The 16,855-nt window shown below is 38.9% G+C and overlaps 1 protein-coding gene across 4 annotated transcripts in view; it reads right to left on the bottom strand.

Annotated features, from left to right (window-relative positions):
* Nucleotides 1–16,855, bottom strand: part of DLGAP1 (DLG associated protein 1) — a 142,341-nt gene that overhangs the window by 30,351 nt on the left and 95,135 nt on the right. The window lies entirely within an intron of this gene.

Genomic DNA, 16,855 nt, shown 5'->3' with positions numbered 1-16,855 from the left:
AAGCATCAGTGAGCATGGATAGAGCAGATTTAAGGAGGACGCTGTTAGTCAAAGTGTCCCCAAGAGCTCCAGTGTTAAGTGCTGTGGAAATACCTCTGTTATCAGTGTCTGTTACTCCTAATGTGAGTCATGGAGTTGCCAGTAGAAGGAAAGAAATTATCTACTTGCCAATTTCCTCTTAATTTTTTTTTTTTAGGATTGTTTTCTACAGTGTATTTTCTACTAATTGTTCTAAGTCCCACGGGAACATGTCCTTCCATGGAAATTTTTGTTCTGGTCATGGCTTCCAAACAAGATTCAGAAGGATGATGAGTCTCCAACCACTTACCCTATCTAAACAGTACTTCATGCAGTTCTATTGCAATTTTTTTCTGTCTCTCTACCCTGTCCTATTGTAATGTAGCCTATGAAATATTTTAAAACTAAATTTTTTCTGATCAGAGAGAGATCCCCAAACCATCCGAGGTCAAAGTCTGTTAACACTTACCATGCTTAGACTTGTGTATTTCTTGCTACAAAGCATTTCATTTGTTGCAGACTTCTCAAATAAAATGCTTTGTAAGCTGCTGAGGACATATTTAAAACAACACTTTACCATATCTAAATTTCTCATCACAAATATAATGTATCAGCTCTGTATTGCTTTATTTTACACATAGGAAGTTAGCATATTGAGGTCAAAGACTGAAAACCTGTCAGTGAAGCTACTTAAAAGAAAGTATAAGTACAAACATTTGCAACAACAGAGAGTTCAATAACTTTAAGTTCAGGACTCTTCATATTTTGAAAGCCATGCTCTCTTCATAAGTGCTGCTAGATGGATTTAGAAGCTTAGCTTGAAGTTCCAAGGTTAAAAACCATACCTCTATCTACAGAAATACATGCAGAAAGCACCACGTGGATATAAAACATCTTCCTTTAAGGGATAGTTAGCAGTTCTGTGTTACTGAAGTCTTGGAATACTTTCAAATGAGGAAAGAAAGTCCATTAGGAACAAAACCTGATCACAATTTTCTCTGTTTTAAAGAAAATAAATGCAGGCATGAACCTGTGCAAAGTTCAGACACAAACATGTTATTAACAGTAATCATATGGCAAGAAATTATTAAACAGATCATTTTAATTGGCAGACATGTATGCCACCCACATAAAAGATAACTCTATGACAGCTGTTCTCATCTTTGTTTGCACTGTATTTGCTTGTCAAGCCAGAAGCCATTATGGTATTAATTTGACTAGCTCAGATCCAGATGCCTCATATCACCCAGTAACTGTAGGAATACTTAAAAGGTATTTCCAGGGCATGAAATGACATGAGATTTTTTTTTAAGGACTGTAGTATAAGTTTCTGATAACATGTCTGAGCCTAGGTTAAACATGTTGAATGCTAATGGAAAAAGTGTTTCACTAAGGTAGTGAGAGTTTTGAAACTATGATTCACTTCTGAAGAATCAAACAGAAACCACAGCATCTTTGAGAGAAGTGATGGTTAAAAATGAACCTGTCAAATGTTACCCCTGGGGCAGTGACTAGCTGATAGGGGTTAAACATGTTTTTAAAAGTGCTTACAACAAGACCAATAGCTGAAACTAACTGAAAAGATGACAATTAGACAAAAGGGGTTGTGATTTTTGTGCTGTTCTTCATTGGTTCTCATGCTGCCAAAAAGAATTTCTTGGTGACTGTGGACATTCTGGTAAGTCAGCTGCTGTTGCTGCAGCACAAACATTTACTCCGGGACATAGGGAAAATCGTGGAGGCTGCTGCTTGGGGGATGATCCCCCAGATATGACTCCGATGGTTTGTGCTGTGGTAAATATTCTCTCAGTTGTGGAAATGCAAAGTGAAATTCATCCCTGAAGAATCTGAAGCATATATCCACATGTATATCCAGGTAGCACTTTGGGAAGCTGGTGCCAAACTTGCCTGATAGAGGTAAGTATGTAATGCTTTTGCTTTGCAATTCAGCAAGGTATAAATTTCACCATCTAAAATATGCTAGGCAAGGTCATTGTGGAACTCCTAGGGAGATGCCAACACCTTCGGTACATCCTAGCAAGGCACCTGAGTATAATTTTTCCTACATAACAGATAGGCAATTGATGATTAAATTCACTTGAGAAGTGCTCTTAGGTAGAAGAGAGAGCCTTGAAAATGAAAAGCGCACCTTAACAAGACTGGTCTCTACATCACTGGTCATCTTCCACTAGAAAGAGAGTCAATAGCAACTGTCTATAGACAGCTACTGGGAATTCTGGACACTGCAGTACAAATACAGAAAAACCTGATTAAGATGTCTTTCATTCTGTTGGTAAGTGTACTCAATGAGGAGTTTAATCCACACTGCAATGAAAGATGTTTGCACTCAGCTAATTAAATCTGAAGTTATTCTTAAGAGAGGGAGGGAATTGACAAGTCATATGGTGAAATTGTAAAGAGAAACAGCAAACGTTCTTTTAGCAAGTCAAAACAAATCCACAGTTTCCTGGAGTCATGCAGCACATACTGTACAGCCCTGGAGAAGCAGAGTATGCAAGTCATAAAAGAACCCCAGGCACTTCATTACTGGAAATGATGTAAGCTCCTGCCGCTCCTCTGCAGAAACAACAACAAAACAGTGCTCGGGACGCTGCTGGAGGCAGCTGCACTTTAAATGTCATCGCTGGCTGAGCCCTCCCAATGGCTGAAACACAACCACAAAGGGGATTCAGTGCATCAGATTTTATCCGGGCACTTTCAAGGAGCTGGCAACTCGCAACATAGCAACCTGAAGGATCTGCTGGCTTTTTGAGTGGCAAGGGTGTTTCAAATGCTAAACCGCTTGAAAAACAAAACGAGCACACCCCCCCCCCCGTGAAAAATGAGGAAATTGTGGTAATCTCCTTGTGCTGTCAAGAGAGCCCGAGCATTCAGCTGGTGTGGAAAGAGCAGATTTCTGTGCTTGCTGTCCCTGCAGGCAGAGGTGATGCTCCTTCATCCAGCTCTCCTATCAGCAGAGATGGACTCTCTGCTCTGCTCCCTGTAGGAGGACTCTGAGGGAGAAGATCACAGGATCATGGGACACATGAAAAAAAAGGAGAAATCCTCACTTCACACAGAGGGAACTTTCAAGGGGTTTTGCACATGAAAGATAGTTTAATTCACATCAGGAAGTGAATTTAAAGGGCTGTATAAATTTCCTGATAAATACACTCTTGGATAGGGATCAAGGAGCAAAGTTCTATACAGAAACTGATCTGACTGGAGAGTCAAGTCAAAGTAGCCTCATTTTTCATTAAAATCATTTAGACATCGAGTTAATCAGAAATATCTTTCTTCTGAATAGCAAACATGTATCTGAACCCCCAGTTTGTCCCAATATAGACTACCTTTTCATATGATTTTCTGGAGTACACATGCTACAGGAGCAGGTATACATTCCTCTCTTAGGGCATATGTGAGATTTGATCCAGAAACTAGTTAAGTCATGTGCAAGAATTCTCTGATTTCCAAAGAACCTTTAACCAGGCCCACCATTTCCAGCTGTATCAGTCTGCCAAGTAATGCTCTCTTTTGCCTTTTGATCTTTATCCTATTCCTGTGGCCTGCCTTTGGGTTACAGTTTAATCCCAGATGCCTACTGAAAAAGCACTTTCTCCAGATTAAAAAAAAAAAAAAAAGAATAAAATTCACAATGTTTGTCCTCCTAGCCAGTCTTTCCAAACAACTAGCTCATGGAACAGGAATTTGGAACAGGGAGTGTCAACCACCCAGTTCAGAAGGAAGTCTAATGATAAAAAAAATAATCCCAGATTGCATAATAATAAAGGCTCAAATTTGAATGTTTCATTGTATGAGCACTTCAGTTGTTTAAACATGCTCACTAGGGAGATGAGCCCTCAGGAACAAACATGAGCACACAAACACAGATTTCGAGCTCAGTGAATGGGTGCTCAGGGGAACCCCAAAGCAGTTTGGTATTTGTGAAGAGATCAAATTCATGTAGTCCTTTGAACAGGTCAAGGGAGGAGATAGGTGAGCAATAGCTCTCTAATTTGACAGCCTCATAGAAGCCTGGTCAACAAATACGAGAAGTGCAAAGTTAATAAAAATCACAGTAGTTCTTTTGAGAAAAAGGACTAATTCCACAATTTGAGAGGAGCAGCAAAAGATGAAACTTGAACACAACTAAGTATTAAGGAAAAAAGCAGTTTTCCTTCCACCCTGCACAGGTGGACCTCAGCCTTCTGATTTCCCAGTTACACAGGTGTGTTTCCATCAGTGCCCTTGCACCTCACACAACAACACAAAACAAATCAGCCTGAGCTTCACAACTGCAGCCCCCAAGCTCCCCACACAGAGACTCAGTGCTTCACTTGGCTTGCTAGGCTGAAACATTATTCTGTTTACTGTGCACTTACAAACCTTGCTTTGTTGAGGTTTGTAAAGGAATGCTTGGAAATTATTCCTATTTTTATGTGCAAAAAAAATTGGTGTGAAAACAGATCATGCATTTTCTTAGTAAGAAACTTCTCAGGTAGCAGATGGCTTCTGAGGATTCAGAGATTTACTATTAAAAATTGAAATAAAGCTTTTCATACAAAGTTCTAAACTGCCCAAGGGAACGATACCCAAGTGAGTTATGGATGTCATTATCCCAAATGAGAATTACTGAAATCTCTGTACTGTGCCATCTTTATGGTTCTGCCAAGGCCATGCTTTTTCTGCACCCTTCCCCCCTTGCCCCCTGCCGCAAGCCAGACAATTTATCTGACAAAAGCTACACTGGGGTCAGAAATAAGCATAACTGGTAGCCAAAATCCTGCAGAAATCTGAACAGAGTACCTACACGGTCTTTAATGAACACCACAGTCTTTAATATCCCAGATAGTCTGAGGTCTAAAAGCTGTTGCTGGTGACTTTTTTATAAATCTGGATGTTTTTGCTTGCAAGTAGGGTGCTAACTATCCCAGCTGGATATTGCTGTCCCAGGGAAGCTGAAATAGTGTACAGAGAACAGCTGAGACAGCCAAAGCTGTCTGCTAAATGCAGTTTATCACTAGGGTATCACCACAACTCATGGATGCACAGAAAAAAATTCACAGCATGTAGGTTTCCAGTGAGACCCACTTCGCTCCTTTTACTATATAGCCATGGCTGAACTGCTCAATCCATAAAAATTAACAGCATTCATCTTAAGCAATTCAACTCACTTGGCCTCCAAGCCAAGAAGTCTATAAACAACTGAAGCTCTGGAAAAAAACAAAGATATGATATAAACTGCAAGTCATTACCCAAAGTGGATTATTGCTAGGCTTATAATACTTCAGTGCTAAAAGCTGTGATCTTTACTGGTATCAAGAAACTAGGACTCAGCTTTATCTTATCTGAAGACAGAGAAGAATACAACCATGTGCAAATCCTAGATTTCATTTCAGTTAACATACAAGATCCCTTTTAGATGGAGTGAGCAGCTGGAGGAGACAGCAGCAGCATTTGCTTCTGCCATTCCCTTGCCAGCAGCTGTCTCCATGAGATGGATCTGCAGGGTACCTGTGGAGATCCTGCTTTACTGATGGGTTTGGTCCTGGCCCAGTGGCCCATGGGACATGATGAAGCCATATACCCATGAAAGACATATGAATAATTGCTCAAACTCAAATTCAGCTGGGCTAAGAGGGAAGTCAGAAATGAAATTGTTTTGGCTTCATCCTTAAACTCTGGCTACTGACAAAGCATCTGGAAAAACACCATCAAGAACTGCAGGGGTGATGATGTGAGTCTGTTCCAGACAGATGCTCTTTGAGAGCTTTGAAGATTCAAACAGCTTTAAAACAGTCAGGATAGAAGGAATCTGATACAGAACATCAACATCTACATTCAATGAAGTGTGTGGGAGAAGAGAGAAACAGAAAAGAAAAAAAAATACATCACTGTGGTCTTTTTTAGTTAGCATGTGAATTGTTTACCACCTCATTTCATCTGCATAGCATTTTTTTTCCTCAGAAAATCAGGGAAAGACTGATCTACAGCTTAAACTAAGTCCAATGATCCATTCAGATGCCTTCTGTACTTAAATATTTCACCAAATCTTTCATGCTTCTCATGAAAAAAAAAGGATACTTAAAAATATTTTATGTTTCAAAATCACCATGGTAAGAAATTTGTAAGCTTTCTGAATATCAATACATTAATCTTATAAAAGGCATTTCTGGAAAATAGAGGAAACTTTGTGAAACATGGTAGTTTATCCCACTTAAACCAAGTATGTGGAACAGTAAATAAATGTAATAATATGCAGCTTGATGAAATCAGATCCTTTTCCCATGTATTTTCCAGGAAGTAACTTCACTGACGTTTTGATACAACACTTTGTTATGTGTTACTGCAGCACTCTCAAATTCCAGAATTTGCATCTTTTTCCCTCTGGCTAATACTGCTAATAAAACAAAATAGGCTCTTTTTTTCTTTTTTTTTTAATGTCAAGTTGTACTAACCAGATACAGACACCTATATTGGGCAGCTACTTAAGTAAAAACACAGTGCAAGAACCAAAGGCAGGATTTTCAGAAACACAGGGGGCAGAATTTTTTTGCAGGTGTCTAGCCACCTTAGCTATGAAGACATATTTAAAATGTATCAAATCAAAGCATATTTTGAGAAACTAATGATTTTTCTTTTCTTCTACTGAGGAAGTGTTGAATGTAAAGACTTGAGCTGCAATTGCGCATTACAAGTTCTTGGGGCTAACCACTTGAGAACCTGTCTCTTATTTATATTTCTAAATTGGATCTAGATTCTTGAAAACCTACCTGAACTGTGAATACATAACCCAATTTCAGACTACACCAGCAGCTCTTCCAAAATGCATTTGCACAGTAAGAATGCCAAAGTAGATCCATACTGCTGCTCCATTTGGGCATATTGCTGTATTACTGCAGCTGATACTTCTCCAAATTATCTTGTAAGTCTGTAACTACTGGACATAGTAATATACTCTTGTCTGTATGGTTTCCCTTCAGTTGCAAATGGAATATTTAATACCTGAGCATCAGGTGCAGAGGAGACTTGAATCCTCTCACACCTGGAGATGTACCAGGGCAGGTGTGTGGTCATCACCAAGCCCACGTTAGTCATGAAGCAAGCACTGCAGGTCGTGCCCTCATTCCCAGCTCATTAAGAAGCACTGCATTTTGTCCTTCCTGAGAATCTGCTGCCAATCTCTCATCCTCCCTCAGTGGCAACAGAGATGAGTGATGGTAAGGCAAGGTTAGCAGTCAGTCATTTCAGGATGAGCTTGTCATGAATTTGGTGGAGAAATTGCAGGCTGAAGTTTTACAGCTTTTGCCAAGTAGGAAGTCGGGCTATGGAAGAATTTGGATTGCTGTCTTCTAAATGTGTGAATCCCAGATACTAACATGTGAACCTGGAGGAAGCTTAAGCAAACCAATTATCACTGACTAATCTGATCATGTGTCATTTAATTTGGTAGATATTAACATAGTTGGACATCACTGTTTCCAAAATTACTGCCAGATTTTCTTTTTAAGCTCTTCACTGTAAATAACTTTCAAAAAGCAAAATTTGGTTGTGGCATTAACATTTCAAAGCGTGATTCCTCTGTAAGAAAAAATGACTGTAAAAGTTGCTCCCTCTTCCTCAATTTAGAAACGTGCCACCTTCGTTTGCTGCTGATGTTAGCAAGAAAACAAGCTTCTACTGGTTTTTACTCCCAGTGGTTTTCTCAATACTTAATAAAGTTAAGGTAGGGTAAGCAGAATTCTGTATCGTTGCACACGCTGGCATCAAGCTGGTCTCACAGAATTTGATTAGTAGCACATCTAAATTGGCTTAGAAATCAATTAGCTTAAATTGCTATAAATCCAGCCCTGATCTACATTTAACAGTGGATATGACTGGCGAGGTCTTTAAAAAAAACCAAAACAACTTGAATGAAAAGGAATGAAAATGCTGTGTAAATAAGAGTAATTAATCCAGAGAGTTTATTCCAATTAACTGAATGAGTTCAGTGATTTTAAATTGTTTTCCTTTTATGCCATGGTGTGCAAACTGTTAATTTTTATCAATTACATCCAGTTGAATCCACTGAAAACTGTAGGTACAAATTGACCTGCTGACAACTGGTGAAATTTAAAGGCCTTTTTTAATTTTCTGAGTTAAAACTGGATCTTGGCATTGCTCTATTTGAGATCATTCTTACTTGCATGTTTTGGTTACTTTTACATCTTTGATTTTTTTAAAGCTACAACAAAGCAAAGAACACATTGGACAGCTGTGTTACTTTTCAAAGTTGACACGCAGTGGGTAAGCTCTGCACTATGAGACAGGTACATATATATTTATATATACATATGGGACACTTATATTCCCATAGTCATGAGAGGACTGGTACACATGGCAAATACAGAAATGTAGGTTCAAGAGTTTTTCCTGTTATTCAACACCAGGGCTCCCCTGGCTTTTAAGCAGTCAAGAAAGTAATTGCTCTGACATAGACTATTGAAATGTATTTAATACAATCTATATGACATGGATTTTACTATTTTTGGTACAGTGGCCAGCTATTTTCTTAAGCAAACTACCAAATGATGCCTATAAGCTTTGATGCCTCACAGTAGAAGGCACTTCACCAGCTGATCTGGCAAAAAAATCTTATATGCTCAGTCCCTGATGGCATCAAGGTTTTACTGATCTCACTTGGACTCTGTCTATCTTTCAATTTGTTTTGAGAATCTTGTTTTGTGCTACTTGATACCTAAGGTTATATCAAATAGTTTGGCTAAGAGTTAAAAGTTATTCAAATGATAGCAACGATGAAGGGCTGCTGTGTTTTAGTCAAATATATGTGGGGAAGAAACTGTACAAGTGCCAAAGACAAGAAAATAAAAGCCAATACAAACTAAAAGAAGAATGTGATTGATAAAAGCAACGTGAGCAACTTTTAAGCTACTATGAAGCACCACAAGAACTGATTTATGTAATTTCATTATCTGTTTTGATGTAGCTCACTATAACACAAAAGAGCAATGCAGGTATTACGACACACTGTGTTAACCTCATAGAAAATCACTAATAAACACAAATGTAGAAAGCCAGTATTCAGGAAGGAACGCGTCGTGTAGGTGTTGAGCAAGAACATCTGTTCAGCCAGGGAAGTACTAACTTGTTTTTGCACAGCCAGTACTGCATTCTTCAGCACACTTATCGCTTTTGGGGTGTTCCTATCCAAGTAGGAATTCCTGAAACAAGCAACTTCTGCTCAAGGCTTTCCCAGGAAACCAAAACCAAACCAAAACCAAAAGCAAGAGGTGCTTGCAGCAGGAAGCAGGAAGAGAAGAGGGCAAAATACCACAAAATCCATGCTCTGGGCTGAACAGGGACTTGTCACCTGAGAGAATTATGACCCAGATCACAAGTCCTGCCTCCCCTGATAAGGTTATCAGATGACCTGCCATAAGCCACCTGTTGGGACAGATTCTCCAGTGCCGTGGGGTAAAATTCAATCCCTTCTCAGATGACGAGGAAATGTAGGCAAGGGGTTTACACAAGTAATTACTCTTATCTTTGGCCAAATTTCAGGTAAAACAGCAAAAGTGCTTTGAGCTCGAGGACACTAATAATTTTCAAAACCTATTAAAAATGGAATTGTTTTGTGGACACGGCATATGAAGATTGAATATGAAATATGTATTCTGTGTAGACAGGAATTAAAATTACACCACAAACCGATTTCTATCTTACCATTTCACATATAAATTAGTAAATGATGTCCTTGTTTAGTGACAGGCTTGAGGTCACTGTGACCTCATCCTTTTTTTCTATTTGCTAGCTTTTAAGACAAGAGTCCTAGTTCATAATGCAAGAAATCAGCTGAAAGTACTGGCTTGGCATGAGAAATTCCTAATGATAAGCCTGAGTGTAGTGAGCACAGAAAATATTGTCATCTCATTGAAAGTCACCATACTTTAAAGATAATATAATTTCAATAAATCTGAGCACAAAAATAACTTCTTGTGAGTTCTGAAGTGGCAGAAGGACAGCATGAGCTCCTGGAAGATGTTTAGTCAAAGAAAGGTGGTACACATGGCACACCTGAAAGAGGACAGACTGTTGTGTGTCAATTCTAAACAAAAGTTGAGTGCAAGACATTCTAATTTATTTCCATGTATTTGCCATTTATTAAAGAAATACCTGTGAAGCAGGCCTTGAAGAAATTCAGATTCACAGTTTGTAGATGTCAGACAAAAACTCCTGTAAGATCCTTTGAGATGTCAGCTGCATGTTTGATGATAGTTCAACAGCTTTTTTTCCCTATTTTTAATATTTTTTTTAATTTTCAAAAAGCACCAGCTTAGTAGGCATAGAAATTTTAAAACTTGCCAGCATGATCCTGAAACCTAGATGGATGAATTCATATCAGATCATCCCAGTAGCAAAAATCTGCGTTTTTTATTTTACATAAGTTCCCCAAAGACAAAGAAGTGTTGCCACAGTAAAGAACCAATGTGAGTCAACTTTCTCTCCCAAGCACACAGAGAATTTATCTTTCAGTGACAATTTCCCTTTGTCAGAGATTTCAGAATTAGTACTCATTGTCTCAAGCTGGAATAAACCTCCCTTTTCCCTCACCCTTAGACAGTAAAATAATACCATTTCTTACATTTACATAATTGTAAAAAATGAATGATGCATTTTGTTCTAGTTTAGTTAAAAGGTAAACTCAGATGCTAAGTTAAAAGGTAAACCCAGGCCATCCACTTAATATGTAAAAGCAGAAGTCAAACACGCCCAAAGAAATCAAACACTTCAAAGTATTCAGATGCTTTGGATCTCTAGACTACAGAAATGCTTTCTGAAGATCACAAGGCCAACACAGCATCTTTGCAAATGCCAGCAAAGTGAATACTAAAAATCTGTACAATTTCATATGCACTTAGCAAGTCCTCCACATCTCTAAGTGCATGACATGCAGGAAACATCAAATTTTTAACCAAAGCTCCAATTTTTGAGTTCCTACTATTTTCTGCCTCAGCCAGAAATTCCTCCTACAAACTTGGGATTTCTTTGGGAGTAAAAATCTGTCTCTGAGACTTCATTGTCTCACTGAAGGCTGAACCAGAGGGTTCAGGTAACCCAAACCTCTAATTGAAGATGCCCCAACAGGCAGGATCTGCAAGACAGTGGAAGAATCAGATCTGGATCCTCTTGTCCAAACTGGTCAGTTATTAAAAAAAAAAAAAAAAGAGACAACAATAAATAAACTGAAAGAAATAGCTGTTCATGTTCTATGAAAATAAGGATGCTCAGCAGAGCAACAGGCAAGCTGGTTCAACTCAGGCTGTTCAGGTTGGCTCTGTCCACACTGCTTTGCTTGAAAACCTTTCTATGACCTCGATTTCTGGATGTTTGAAGAATGTCTGCCTTAATACCCGCACTTTTATCTGACTGGCTAACATTGCTGGGAACATGTGGTTATTCATTATTTGTTAGTCTCATCAAATTACGGAGTCTGAGCAGTATCACTGGAAAGTGCCAATCACACAGCACAAAAAGCGAATAATTAGAATGGACAGATGATGAATAATCCACAGGTCAGGGTCTGCTTTTCATAAATTGTCTGCTAACAAATGATAAACAAACACGTGTAATAATGAGGACTGTTTGCAAATGACGTGGGAGCTGGGAAAAATTATAAATTCAAGATAAACATCAATTCCAGGGACTAAATCAATCATCTCTTGTTACCAACAGTATTAATGCAATTTATTTTTTATCATGGGGGATCTAAGAGGATATGCAGGCTGTGTTTAGCTGTAGGTCACTGTAGCACTCACTATCCATGGCTGCACTGCAGCCAGCAGAGCGAAGAGTGTCAGGCTGGTTGGATATTTTCCAGGAGGGCTATTACTTTGGAGTAATTATGCATTTTGCAAGTGGTTTAAACTGAATCACTACACCCCCACTTTTTATTTGGGATTAAGGATAGCCAGACAGAGGGTTAATCTGAAATAACCATGGTATTTTTGGAGAATTTCCAGAGTTTGGGAAGAGAGGAGTGTGGCACACTGACTCTTCCCATGACCTTTGTTTTCTTCACAGCCTGTCAAAGTGCTGGCAGGTCCAAATCCCTTCAGCTTTTAAAGACTAAAAAGGGCAATATTCAAAGTACTTTGGCTGAATAACTTGGGTAAAGAAAACAGCAACAAAGTGTGCACAGCCTGCCTCTATCTAAGATTTCTCCAGGAGCAGACTTCCCTATCAAAAAAATGATTAGAAAAAATGTGAACAAGTAGATTTCACTAATTTTGAAAGCATCTTACTACATTCACAATGTCATTCTTCTGTATATACAATCACTGTTTAATTCATGTACCTCAGGAGTGAAATCAACTCATAAAATAAAAAGGAATTTTCTTAACAGTTTTCCTGAATTTAGTGCTTAGGACTGTGGATAAATCGTATTTTCCTTGTTACACCATTCTGTTGACTTTTCTATACATGTTTTGAATGTGCTATGTATTAACAGCCAAGTGGGCCACCACAACAATATTTTTTGAGATTGGGTTAGGAGCCTGCTGATTTGACCTGTTTATCAAGAGAAAAGTGTCATCTCAACCAGATTGCTTTATATTTTTTCCTTCCTGTTTTCCTATCATGAGTAATTTTTTACCCTCATAAAGCCAAGTAAAAAATGAGTCTGGAGGATTTTCTTTTACTTCTTTTCTAATACTTGTACATCATTCAAAGAATAATAAAAAAGCAGAAACAAATGAAAAAATGAAGAAATATTTCTCTTTATATAAAAATTTACACTGAGAAGTTGGAAAAGCATATGCTTCATGTTCTGTACAGAACGTATTTGTGTCTATTTTTAAGCACATTCAGTGGAATTTAGACTCTAAAAGGGAAAAGAAATACCTATATTAATGAACAACCTCGTAATGATGAAGGGAAAAAAAAAACACTGTTATAGCAAAAATGAGAAGGCAATACTTTCAAACCTTGCCAGGCTCACACAACCAAATGGACTTGAGTTCTGTTGAGTGTTAAGAGTCCTTCAGGATAGAAGGCACCATTCACTGTAATTTAAATTAGTATTATGGTCAAAGAGCTTTCAGTTTTAAAAGTGTCCTAAACTTCTCCAAAATGTTCCAGAGTTTTGGTTTCCTCACTTCCACTGATATAAGTTAAAAGTAAGGCCTCCTAGGCTATTGTATTAGCCTCATTATAGGAGAACTGAGCAAAGGGTACTTTCCCCCTCCCCCATAAATTAGATGTTGTTGAAAGAAAAAAATGGGTTAAAACTACTACTTTTCACATTCTTCAGACTGCTGCATGCCACTTGGTCAAGAACTGAGCTTCCCTTCAGCCTTCTGAGCCTGCCATGTGTGAAATCCATCCTACGTGACAACTTTAACATCAGTTGCATCATTAACACATGTTCCTGTCTGCACAATGTTTTTTTGCACTTTGCCACATGAGGCAGAGGCTAGATGAGTTGTTACTGTGCACATGTGATTTTCTAATAGAAACAATATGGGTATTATTATTCTTGGAAATGCATATGGAAAATCTTACTCCACGTTGTCTAATACTCATTAAGGCGACAGGTAGGCGAGGCTCGGGAAGTGGATGCGGAGTGAGAAAGAGGAGTCCACAAGCACAACAAATACCTCTGTGCATGTTCATGTCTGAACACACAAATAGAACCACCCATACAAAAGTATCTTCATTTTGAACTCTGCCTTTGAATTTTGCTTTTGTTCTCATTCTATATGATGCCACACATTTCAAGGCATACTTTTCTCCTGAGCTTGGATTTGTATCTTTGGTTTCTTAGAGGATGCTCCTTTTGGGTAGCATTCCTAGCTTCCTTGGCATATGGCACTGGGAGGGATTGTTTGGTCTATCCATAGCTTCCATGCAATACATCTTAAATCCTGAAGTATCTTGTAACACTACCCATTCTGACTCAAACCACAAAACATCCCAAAACTAAATAAAACCACACAGAACTTGCAGTTCAAAAACTAAAACCTCAAAAATTAAATGCCAGAGGAAGAGAGCAGAAGAGCTTCAAGGGCTCAGCCAGTGTAATAGGCCCTTCTAGCTGAGGGTGAATCTGCCCAGGTGTCCTGGTTTGGGCCAGGATAAAGGTGATTTTCTGTCTTGTACTTTTGCTTTTAGCCAAGTCTCTTGTAAGTAGTTGCACTTGCTGAAATTAACAGCAAGTTTCTCAGACAGTGTCTGCTTCTAGGATTGATAACACTTGATGTTTATAGTTACTGCTAGAGACTGGCATGCAGAGCCAAGGACACTGCTCAGCTCTGAGGAAAACATTTTACCATCCAGGAGGATAAAGAGGTCCCACCTGAGCCCTCCTTTGGGGAGGAACAGACAAGATAGATGCCAGAATTGACCAAACAGAGTATTCCATCCCATATACGTCACACTCAGTATAAATTTGAGGCATCACGAGGGCCGAGCGAGATCTTTTCCGGATTTCCAGATTTCCAGACTTCTGGATTTCCTGATTTCCCTTCCTCCCTTCCTTCACCCGACATCCTTTCCTACAGGTAAACTATTTTATTTCACAACACAGATTGGAGTTAAGAGGTCGATGTCCCCAGAATTAAGTGGGTTGAGTCCAAACACACCTTAGTTCCTTGCTGGGTCTTCACTTCACAGAATGGTGTATGAAGAAATGCTCAGAAAATCTTTTTTTCTGGAAACAGTTTTCTTCAGCTTTAAGGTAAGTGTATATGCATGTGCATATATTTGTATAAAGGTGTTACTGGGACACAGAGGGAATTATAGTTAATAGCACCAGATGTCCTACGGCTTTGTGTCAGAGACAAAAAGCTGCAGCTCGGTTGCTCACACAACCTGCTTGCTATGGGCTAAAAAAATTTCCTGCTTATGTACAAAATAATACACATTATTTCACTGCTCATTCTAGCACCAACCCTATAATTACTGCATTCTCAAATATCTTCCACATTCCCCTTGAGCTGTGAATTACAAGCTTTCAGCATATTGGATACTAGTACTGTGGCATGATTAGATTACCATTTCCACAGGTTGCCAAAGCAGAAGAATAGCTCATCTAAGTATGAATAGAGTCATTTACTTGAAGAGAATTTTCTTTACCTTTCAGACTAATCATCTGTGTCTAACACAGGGTAAAAAGAACAGCAATTCTTTGCAGGTTAGCTTCTTTTAGAAAACAAAATGAGGTCCCTAGTTTTTATATCTCAGCATTTGAAGGCATGCAGGTTTGGGGGTTTCATCTGGCTGTTCAGAGGAGGGCTGTTGTTTGCAGAATGCAGATACAGACCTGTTTTCTGATGTAGGCTGAATGCATTAGTCACTAAGGAGGCCAGAGCATAATGGAAAGTAGCCATTTTGTGCTCATTTGCTCTCCTTGGAGAGGAGAAACACACATACCACATCTATGTCATTTTTGTTGTGCTGTTGAATAGAATATAGATTATAAATATTTTATTAGTCATTTATGGGTTAAAAAGGTAATCTGCACAGAATAAATATTTCCCTTCGGAATTCACGAAAACATAACAGGTTTGAATTTGAAATAAGGACCAGCTTTTGAGGATATTTGTTATCTGCAGGCTGTTTATATAATGTGGAAGTTTAACTGTGTATGTTCAGAAATACTCAGGTCACCAGCATGCCAGTAACAGCCCTTCCAGTGTCACCAAGGAGCCATAGACCCAGCCCAATGGGCAGCACCTGGCAGATCCACAGCTCTCTTGTGCTGCCAGAACTGCAGGTAAAGCAGGCAGGTGAGTCCACTCTACTGTCATTCAAGCATATAGGTAATGGATCATATGGATCATAGTGGCTTTTTATGTGGAAGCTGATACATTGCACGCAGTGAAGCAAATCCAAAGTGGTCTCAGTGGGTCACCATCTCCACTGGCCCATCAGTGATGGAAAAACTGGTTTTTCTCAAATGCATTCACATCCTTGCCCTACAAAATGGCACAAATCAGACAGCTCCACAAATTTGTCCTCTTAGCCTTTTGCATCTTACAAAAGGTTTTTAGAGGATGCAACAGCCGAGCCATGCAGAACCCTGGAGAAGTTGGTTGAAAACTCCTAAGTCTTTCCATCAGTGTGCAGCCTTTGTGGCCCATTCCTTGTGTTTGTAAATGAAATTCCTGCCACACATTTGTGGCCTGCTCAGCACTCTTATCACCCATGTTTTAACTCTCCAGTTTATGATTTTATTATTTTAATATGGTCTCCAGACCATCTGCAAACCACCTACAGGGCCTGGCAGCTCACACAGTTTGGGAAACATTGCCTTATGATACTCTTCTGTGGTTATTACATTAAAAGCTTGTTAAAAAGGCAAATCTAAACAACTTTGGAGATGTTCAAGGATAACCACAGATTTCTTCCTGACATGCATCATTATGTAGGAAAAGAACATTGGGTGAAACACAAGTGTATTTATTATTCAACAGATTACATTCCATTACAGCTTAAGCAAGTTTTGGAAAAAAAAAAAAGACAAAAAATGACAAAAACCCCCCCCCAAAAACCAAAAAAGACAAAAACAAAGACAAAAAACCCCCAGCATTATTTAATTAACAATGGTTTGCAGATTACATCCAGAGAGAGAATAGCTGTCTTTTCAGTTTCTGTTCATGTGACCACATGAGCCCTGCTCACAGAAATACTACTCCCTTCTCCCTTGCTCACACACAGACACACAAATCATTCTCCTGACTTCGTCCTGATTATTCCTGAATGGTTTTAAATTCAAACAGGCATCTCAGCAAACAAAAAAACAGTGCCTGTAGGAAAAAGAAGCCCTTTACCTTGGGCT

Source organism: Calypte anna, chromosome 2 (genome assembly GCF_003957555.1).
Source record: "Calypte anna isolate BGI_N300 chromosome 2, bCalAnn1_v1.p, whole genome shotgun sequence".
In the NCBI taxonomy this organism is placed as follows: Eukaryota; Metazoa; Chordata; class Aves; order Apodiformes; family Trochilidae; genus Calypte; species Calypte anna.
Note: the sequence above shows the minus strand (reverse complement) of the source record. Positions and strands in the feature narration are given on the sequence as shown.